This window comes from Hetaerina americana, unplaced genomic scaffold (genome assembly GCF_022747635.1).
Source record: "Hetaerina americana unplaced genomic scaffold, ioHetAmer1.1.p SCAF_47, whole genome shotgun sequence".
Taxonomy (NCBI): domain Eukaryota; kingdom Metazoa; phylum Arthropoda; class Insecta; order Odonata; family Calopterygidae; genus Hetaerina; species Hetaerina americana.
This window is the reverse complement of record NW_027287063.1, coordinates 113,020-122,850: the sequence shown is the minus strand read 5'-3', so window position 1 is coordinate 122,850 and position 9,831 is coordinate 113,020.

Here is a 9,831-nt window from a genome sequence, read left to right as displayed (position 1 = left end):
TAAAATTCCCTTTTCATTTTCGACTTCAATAAAGTTTTCATCATCCCTGTGGGCATTGTGTGGTATATTTGGCTTATTTTGAACCATTTTATTTTCTAGTGAGAAAGTTTCTGACCAAGAGAATATTAGGCCAGGCCATATAATAAGGAATCTTGATTATGATGAAAGTGTTATTCAAGGTCTGAAATACCTAGTTAAATTGTTGGTGGATTCATTTTGACCTGACAAAGGATTAATAGACTAGGACTTTTCTTTAAGATGGAACTAATATTGCATAAATTACTTGGTGTTGATAAACAGGGTTTTTCTTATTTGGGGAAGTGAATTTTAGAACATCTTCCGCTGTAATTGTTTGAAGATTCCAGGTCATTTGGTACATGCTATATTTCTGACCTCTTGATGTGGAAAATATTACTGCTTTATCAATATGGAATGTAAATATTAATTCTGCAATTTTCATAAATGATTAGGAAATCTGGCAACGTTGTTCAAGAGATATATTTAAATAGGCTGAACACTTAAGATGATGTTTAAAGACATTATTTGCCTCTGCATTTACTGAATTGAAGTCAGCCCTTTGGTGTATACCATACGGATGTTCCTAGAACCATCCACACAAGTAGATAGGAAATATTTGTGCAGAAATTACAGCTGGTTATGAAGAAGTAGGTGATTGGGTGGGTGAAAACATAGCTCTTGACTTCATTTTAGTAGATATTCGTGTAGCCCCTGTGGAGAGGGGGATTGAGAATACTCCCACAGCACCCCTGCTTGTCGTAGAAGGCGACTTATGGGACAGAGAAAACCCAGATATTCTGGCCAGATTTAAAAAAAAGTGCTAGAAGCTCTTGTCATATTTAAACGCTGGTACCAAGTGGGATATGTGGCGGTGCTGGAAAATATATTAGTTCGGTGGGTGCAAGGAATACTATTTAATTACACTAAGGACATCAGATTAATTGACGGTTTATTCAGTGTACTATGTATATCAGTCCAAAATTATCACGTTTAGAAATATGCTATGGTACATTGTGTACAAGAGGGATGGATGCTCTGCTGGAATGGTTATGGGACTGCCCTTCTGCGTGGGTTGAACCTTAGGTGGCATATAGCGCTGCACCTCTGAGTCCCACAGACAAATGAGTGAAATCCACCACATCATTAAAATTTGAAGGCCAGAACTGCTACAGGAGACAATTTCTCCAGTATCACCTGTAGTGTAAGAGGCAACTTCTGAAGTGATAAAACCTGTTCTCAAACTAAAGTGTAGATGATGCTTTGATTTTTTGTGGTTGTCTTCAGTTAAGGTCCAACTCAAGGCAGTAGAGACTTGCTTATTGCTATGGCAAATTCAAAGTTAAGATAACCATATTTCCATAATTAGTAATTAGGTGGTCAACGCTGGTATCTCTGTAATCTTTCCAGCTTGAACATGGGATTGTAATTAATTGTACTTAAAGATATTTCTATCAGCTGTATACACTCGGCTCCGAAGTGAATGCTCTAAAGGCATGGGCCATTGCCACCCAGTATTTGCACTATATTCACCTTAATATAAATAACTGAAATGTCGATGACATCAATGTGCATTTTAGACATGTAAGTAAAAGCTATAGCAGGTCGCGGGGTCCTCCCTTCTGATTAATGTTTCAGTTTATTAAGTAAAGCATGTATAGTTTTTCTATTTGAAAAAATGAATCAGGATAAGACTATTTTTGCCTCATTTTATTGTCCTCTGGGAACAAGCCGGTCCTACAATGCGACTGTAATTGGGCTTGCATGACCCTTCCCCAATCAATAAATCTTTGCTTTTGCAATAAACCACCTTTCCATGCTTGCATTACTATATGGTGGTCAAAATGAAGTTGATGCATTCTGCCCCATGAAATGTCCGACCAAAGTGGTACAAACGGTAAGAAATACCTAAGAAGTATAGATAAAAATTTGGGACAGAAAGGGATGCGAATCCCCACAGCACTCAACGTTTGCGTTATCTGCAATTTCGGTGAACAATAGATGAGAACTACCTTAATATAGGCTGCTTTCACGGACTGGAGCACTAAAAATCTTTGCTTTGAACGGGTGATGGAGGAACTGGGGTCTGCGTAACCATCTTTTGGATTTCACACAAAGCTGATCCGCTGCCTTGTTACGCATGTCTCATTTCAATATTATGGAGAAATTTAAAATAATAAGTACTAATTTTGAATTGATTTCTCAAGATGTCAGTAAGGGTGCCAGTTCTCCAAAAGAAACTCGTCATACTCCCCACGTAGGGAGATGGGCAATAATCCCGCAGTATGCCTGCTTGTCGTAAGAGGTAAGAAAAAGAGCGGGAAGAGAACCAACAGCCAGCAAGGAATTTGTCTGCCCAGTGCTCTGTGGATCCACTGTCTGTGAGCAACCATACCATCTGGCCTGCGATCCGCCCAGGTGTTTGCCGTGCTTGGAGAGAAAGGGATCCTGGAGGGTGAGCTTTCTGGCTCCCGGCAGGGTTTCAGATGCCCTGTATCAACTGGGGAGCGTTATCCATCTTCGGCCTCTTATTTCATGTAAAAGGGAGGCCGGGAGCTAGCCAATCCCAGTTAATCTGCTTCCGTAGCATTTTCGCTCCGGTGGCGAGTGCCAAGGTTGTGCGGGTGTTCTTAGGGAGGTCTGAGATTTAATGGTTTTGATGGGCCCTTGCATGGAAGATCCACCACGAAACACAACCACTCCTGAAGCTGTATCTCTCAAGGTAGCCCTGGCTACCGCTCCAGTTCTGGGGAGTGGCGTCATGAATGTGTGGCTCCTTGGTGGTTGGGGAGGCCAGGGGATGACTTGTGTCTTATTCTGGAGGAAAAATGTCTTCCACCATCCAAGAGTTTTGACAGTGGTGAATAATGACCATAGCTGTCGATGCACCCTAAAAACCCCAAAAACTAAAACTACGAGCGAAAAAGATATCCCCAGGTGTATGAGAAACCGCTTGCTCCTTACCTTAATCAGGAAATTTTCTACTCCTGCATCGGACCAAAAAATAGTTTAATTATTTCAACCTCTTTTGCTAATGTTTTACTGTTATGAAATCCGTTAATACTTCAGGAGCATGTGATTGTCTTTGATATGGTTAAACATACTTAATCTTCCCTAATTCATTCAGTCCACGGCTTCTTCAGATAAACGGAATGCACCTTGCATGGCTGTGATAGTAGGTTAATGTATATGCCGTTATTTCATCTTGGTACCTGGGGAAATTCGGCAAGAAATAGTCGGGTGTCCTCTCATTACGTGCGTTCCAAGCTAAAAAGAAATGCAGAGAAGAGATAGTCACGAACCCATTCAATCAGGTGTCTGCCACATCTTGTTATTGAATATCTAATTTCATCCATTTAGTTCACAGTATACACGACCAAGCCATATTTTCATGATCTGAAGCGGTGGCATTCGTGAATGTCTCCATTTTCGGGTTTCCGCCTCGTTGGTACTCATGCTTGGAAATACTTTCGCCTGGATTCCACCAGGCAGTCTTATATACTTACGGTGGCAGTCTTAAGAAAGACGACACCATCACACATCGCGCGCGACACAGTCTACTTCCACGGATTTGAACCCGATCGCCCTACGGATACATTTCGTCAGTTTTACGATGGGACTATTTATATATTTGTTTATATTTTGTTCCGGTACTCGTCTGCATCAATATCTTGTTCAGTTCCCATATTTTTCAATATCTGATTTAAGAAGAAAATACGTATGCACCCCACAGTTATAGCTATCTCTCCGTTTGGCGAATGGCAGCCTTATTACTCTCAGTTTACTTGGACGTATTGATTCCGTACCTCCGATATTCCGCTTCTTTAAGCAAGTCGTGAATAATTAATAATACTTGTCATAATCCATGTCCGTGCTGCCCATTTCTTCGTGACAAGTAAATATAAACTCCCGGAACATTACCACGAATAGGCGCCGGGGATTTTGATCTTTATTGAACGGCATCAATATGATATTCTTTGGATTTATGCTTCGCGACTAAACCCTCCGACAAGTAGTTCCCTCGGAGGGCATGACTGGAATTTTAGCAAGGGATGTAAATAATGTCCCTTGGCTAATTTTTAAGATCTGCGGTGGCGAAGATATCTATAATAAAATTACAAAGAATGTGGAAGTGGCATTGCGGCGTCGTCTTTCTGCGGGGAGGATTTAAAAAAATTTCCTTTGCTCGAAAGAAGACCTGGGTTGTGATAACCTTTGAAATCCTACCGCACCGCAAGTGTAAATTATTATCCAGAATCGTGTTTGTCACGATTGCGGACCACCTTTCCACGCTTGCATTACTAAATGGTGGTCAAAATGAAGTTGAGGCATTCTGCCCCACAAAATGTCCGACCAAAGTGGTACAAACGGTAAGAAATACCTAAGAAGAATAGATAAAAATTTAGGACTGAGAAAGGGATGCAAATACCAACAGCACTCTACGTTTGCATTTTCCGTAATTTCGGTGAACAATACATAAGAACTACCTTAATAAAGGCTGCTGTCATGGACTGGAGCAATGGAAAAATCTTTGCTTTGTATGGTTGATGGAGGAACGGAGGTCTCCGTAACCATCTTTTGGATTTCAAACAAAGCTGCATCCGCCGCCTCGTTAAGCATATCTCACTTCAATATAACGGAGAAATTGAAAATATTTTCCAAGAGGTTGATAGAATTTGATTGAACCATAAAGCCAATTACAGCTGCGGGGAATTTCTCGATTTTTAGGGGTAAGCCTTGGCAAGATGTTGCGCCACCTAATGCATCAATAGAGTGCAGCAGATGAATACGGGAAGTTCAATTTTGGTAACTCCGTCTTAACAATCAACACATCATAACAATCGAGCAAATATTGGGAGACGATTTAACGTAACAAAGCCCAAAAGACAGCATTAATAATGGCAAAACAAATCACGCACGATGGCATTAAATATAGGTGAATTACCTTTGGCGGAGATGTCGAAGTGATGGAACTGAAATAGAAAGTTGGCTAGCGCATTGACATTGTGCCTACCGCTAAAAAGCTCCCAAACGGGAACAATTACATTTCCTATGTTAGCAACTCCTGCGTAATGAAGAAAGAGTTCTTGTAAACCGGGAAGGTGTTTGACGACGGATACCGTTGCATCTAGTTGGAGATGTGGTCGGCGTTCTTCAGGAAGGCTGTCAAGTCGCCTGGCACTGCGACCGGGGTCGGTGGAGCAACCTGCCCCGAATCGCGAGAGCGAGTGCGCATGACCTCGTGCCCAGGTAACGGCTGGGGTCCCTGGAGAAATAAAAACCTCCCTGCCGTTCTGGTTGATTACCCCGAAGGGCGTTTATTCTGTCCAGTACATGGTTACAGTAGGGGACCCTCTCCCAGGGAGAAGGTGGAGTGTCGTTTGCCTGAAGGGCGCGTGGAGTCCGGGGCAGCTACAGCTGCCGGATGGCGTCTTGGGTCCTCGCAGGCTCCTGGCTGGTCGCTGGAGCGGCGTCGAACTCAGTTGGCGTTTGGAGGCGGCGCGGTGGACGCGGCATTCGTCCGGTTGAGCTTTGGTCCTGGACTCAGAGGGCGAGCGAAACCTGGGGGCGATGATCTTCTCGCTTCACCGACAGGTAGCGTGGGATAGAGAGCGAGGATCTACCCACTGCGCTCTTCTCCCTAGGGACTCCCACCCTTCTCTGTCCTTAAGGGTTACGTTTACGTTTTAAAGGTTTTTATTTCCGTATAGATCAGAATGACAAGGATTGACATAGAATATATATTGAAACATAAAAAAAAAACAATACGGAAACCCCCCCCCCCTGCGGGTAGGGGGTTAGAGAATACTCCCGCAATATCCCTGCTTGTCGTAAGAGGCGACTAAAAGGGCGGGGAGAAAACCCCGAAATCAAACCCCAAGCCAGCAAGGGATGCGTCCGGACAGTGCTGTGGATCCACTGTCCGTGAGCGGCCATACCATCTGGCCTGCGATCCGCCCAGGTGTTTGCCGTGCCCGGAGACCCGTAAGGGAGAGAAGGGGATCCTGGAGGGTGAGCTTTCTGGTTCCCAGCAGGGTGTCGGATGCCCTGTATGGACCGGGGAGTGATACCCCTCTTCGGCCCCGGATTTCGTGTAAACGGGAGGCCGGGAGCTAGCCACTCCCGGTCAATCGGCTTCCGTCGCGTTTTCGCTCCGGTGGCGAGTGCCAAGGTTGTGGGGGTCTGCGTAGGGAGGTCGGAGATGTAAGGGTTTTGGTGGGCCCTTGCACCGAAGATCCACCCCGAAACAGACAACCACTCCAGAAGCGCTATATCCCTCGAGTTAGCCCTGGCGACCGCTCCGGTTTGGCGGAGTGGCGTCCCAAATGTGTGGCTCCGTGGCGGGTGGGGAGGCCGAGGGACGAATCATTTCTTATTATGGAGGAAAAACCCTTTCCACCACTAAAAAGATCCCGTCCGGACACCGGCGGGGGAGAAAAGTGCATAGGCGCATGTAAGCGCTATTTAATTATGTCGTGCATAAAGGAAGGTGAAACCTTGAAAAAGGTTTCTCCTTTCTTAATTCGCAGAGTTTTGTCACAGATTGTGCCTGGGGACCCAAAGAGCGTGAAGAAGCTCCGGGATGGTACACTTCTTATAGAGACCCTGAACGATACACAAAGCGATAAACTGCTTGCTATGGGAATGCTCCATGACATTCCGATTAAGGTGGAGGTGCACCGCACTCTTAACACCTGTCGGGGAGTCATCAGTCACTACGACCTCCTATACGTGGACATCGAAGAAATCAAGAGAGAAATGTTCTCTCAGGGAGTGACTGATTGTCGTCGACTCACCACGAGGCGCAACGGAGAAAACGTAAACAGCACCTCCGTGATCTTGACGTTTGCGCGTGATAGACTACCCGACAAGGTGTTTGTGGGCTATGAATCGGTACCAGTGAGGCCATTCATCCCAAATCCCGTGCGTTGTTTCAAATGCCAACGGTTCGGCCATGTCGCGTCGCGTTGCGAGGGTAAGGCCACCTGCCCGCGCTGTGGCAAAGACGCGCACGAGGATAAAGAGTGCTCTTCGGAACCTCTTTGTGTCAATTGCGAGGGTACACACCCAGTGTACTCTCGTGATTGCCCGAAGATGAAAGAAGAGAGGAAAGTCATGGAGATAAAAACCCTTGAAAAAATCCCATATGCGGAAGCGAGGAGAAAATACAGGGCGCTAATCGCTCCAACTTTCTCCCGGTCCTTTGCTTCCGTTGCAACCACGCAATGTGTAAAGTGTACCATCGCCACGCAGACGGAGATACCGAAAGAATCCCCAGTTGAAAACACGCAAGTGCCTAAACCCAAAAGGGTGAAGGATGGGAAGAGTAAGGTGGACAAGGAGCCACCTACTCCTGTGGGCCCTTCAAAGAAGAGCCCACAGAAAACCACCAAGGGGAACACGCCAAAAGGGCGTGAGAATACACCTTCCCCGCCGCCTCCAGTGAAGCCAAAGAGGCCGGAGGTAATTGAAGAGGACCAGAGTATCTCTGATACTGAGGTCTTCGCAAACGAGTGGAAGAGGAAACATCGCTTCAAGCGATAACCTCAATAGAGTTGGTCATCTCCCTTTTTAGTCAACTTATTTATTTATATATTTATTTATTTATTTATTTTAATTTAACACTTTAAATGTGTTCCATTCTGCAGTGGAACTGCAATGGCTTTTATCGGCACAAGGAGGAGCTGGCCATTTTAATCCAAGATTTTAAACCCTCTTGTATTTGTCTCCAAGAGACCCATTTTAAGGCTGAAGATAAGGGTATTCTGAAGGGATTCACTGTTTTTAGAACGGATGACCTAAGTGGCCAACGAGCCCAAGGGGGAGTAGCAGTTGCGGCCCGTGAGGCCCTTTACACCTCGCGAGTCCAACTGAACTCTCCATTCCAGGCCGTCGCTGTCACGGTGCACACCCCTGAGAGGATGACGTTATGCAACGTGTATCTGCCAGAGGGTGCACCGGTGACCCGCCTGAACCTTGAAGCCCTTGTCCACCAGCTTCCTCAGCCGTTCATTTTGATGGGAGATTTTAATGCCCATGATCCTCTCTGGGGAGGGCCAGAAACCCAAAGCAATAGAAGAGGTCGAATTTTATCCAACTTTATTGAGGATTTTAACCTGTTTTTATTAAATAGCGGCGAAAAAACCCGCTTTAACAGCTTCAATGGGGAATTCTCAGCAATAGATCTTTGTCTATGCTCGAGAAGTCTAGCCCCAAAGCTGAAAATGTCCACCCACAACGATCTCTGTGGGAGTGACCATTTTCCTCTTCTACTCGTTAAGGAAGACTCTTCGCCCACCATTTCAAAACCTCCGGAAAAGTGGCGTATTAACCGTGCGGACTGGCCACTTTTCAAGCGTACGTTTACATATAAACACGACGCAAGTTTCGACGCGTTGCACAACGTCGATAAACTAAGTTCAACGCTGTTGGCGGCAGCTACCAAAAGTATCCCTCGTACGTCCGGGAACATTAATCGAGCTCCTGTCCCTTGGTGGAACGGGGAATGCGACCGGGCGATTCGGGCGAGGAAAAAAGCATTAAATATTTTTAGAAAATATCCCACGGCAACTAATCTGGCATCGTACCGCCGCCTGAGAGCGCGAGCTCGAAGGGCCGTGAAGGAGGCCAAGAGGGCTTCCTGGATAGAATACGTCTCTACCATCAACCATCGCACGCCGCTTGGTCAGGTATGGGACAAAGTGAAGAAAATCTCCGGGTCCAAGGGCTCATTTGTCATCTCGCCATTGCTTGTTGCTGGCCGGGTGGTTAATTCACCTGCCGAAATAAGCAACATATTTGCCAGTCAGTTCGCGGCCAATAGCAGTGACGAGGGCTATGCCGCGGACTTTGCGAACCTGAAGAGGCGATGCGAGAGAGTCCCTCTCAATTTTGGTGCAGGTCCTACAAGTGAATATTACAATGAGCCTTTCACGTCCTGGGAGCTTAAATCCGCCATCGAAGACTCCCATTACACCTCGCCAGGGGCGGACGAAATCCACAACGCATTTCTCCGGAACATTCCGGAAACTGCGATTGGGGAGGTCCTAAATACCCTCAACCAACTTTGGAACGAGGGCAGTTTTCCAAATGCCTGGCGAGAGTCCATCGTGATACCAATCCCAAAACAGGGCAAGGACAAAAATGACCCGAACAACTACCGTCCCATATCTCTCACCAGCTGCCTGTGCAAGGTGATGGAACGGATGGTAAACCGACGTCTCATGTGGTGCTTGGAGAGTCGACACCTGCTCTCCGACGCTCAGTGCGGCTTTCGGCGTGGCAGGTCCACGACAGACCATCTGGTGCGCACTGAGAACTTCATCCAGGAAGCCTTTCTCCACCGTCAACACGTCATAGCAGTCTTTTTCGACCTGGAGAAGGCCTATGATAGTGTGTGGCGATGGAGAATCCTCAACACGCTCCACAAGTGGGGATTTAGAGGCAACATGGCCCTATTTATCAGAAATTTTTTAACTAACCGCCTTTTTAAAGTAAGGACTGGGAAGCACTTATCCCGATCTTTTACACAGGAGAACGGGGTACCCCAGGGTTCAGTACTGAGCGTGACGTTATTTGCCATCGCCATCAACGACGTGGTGGAATGCATCAATGCCCCGGTGATGGCATCGCTCTATGTGGACGACTTAGCCATATTTTGCCGGTCGACACGACTGCCAAACGCTTCCAGGCAAGCCCAGGTGACTCTAAACAAACTGGGAGAGTGGTCGCGAAAGAACGGATTTCGTTTCTCCATGGAGAAAACGAAATGCGTGCACTTTCACCGTCTTCGCGGTTACCACGTTACCCCGACCC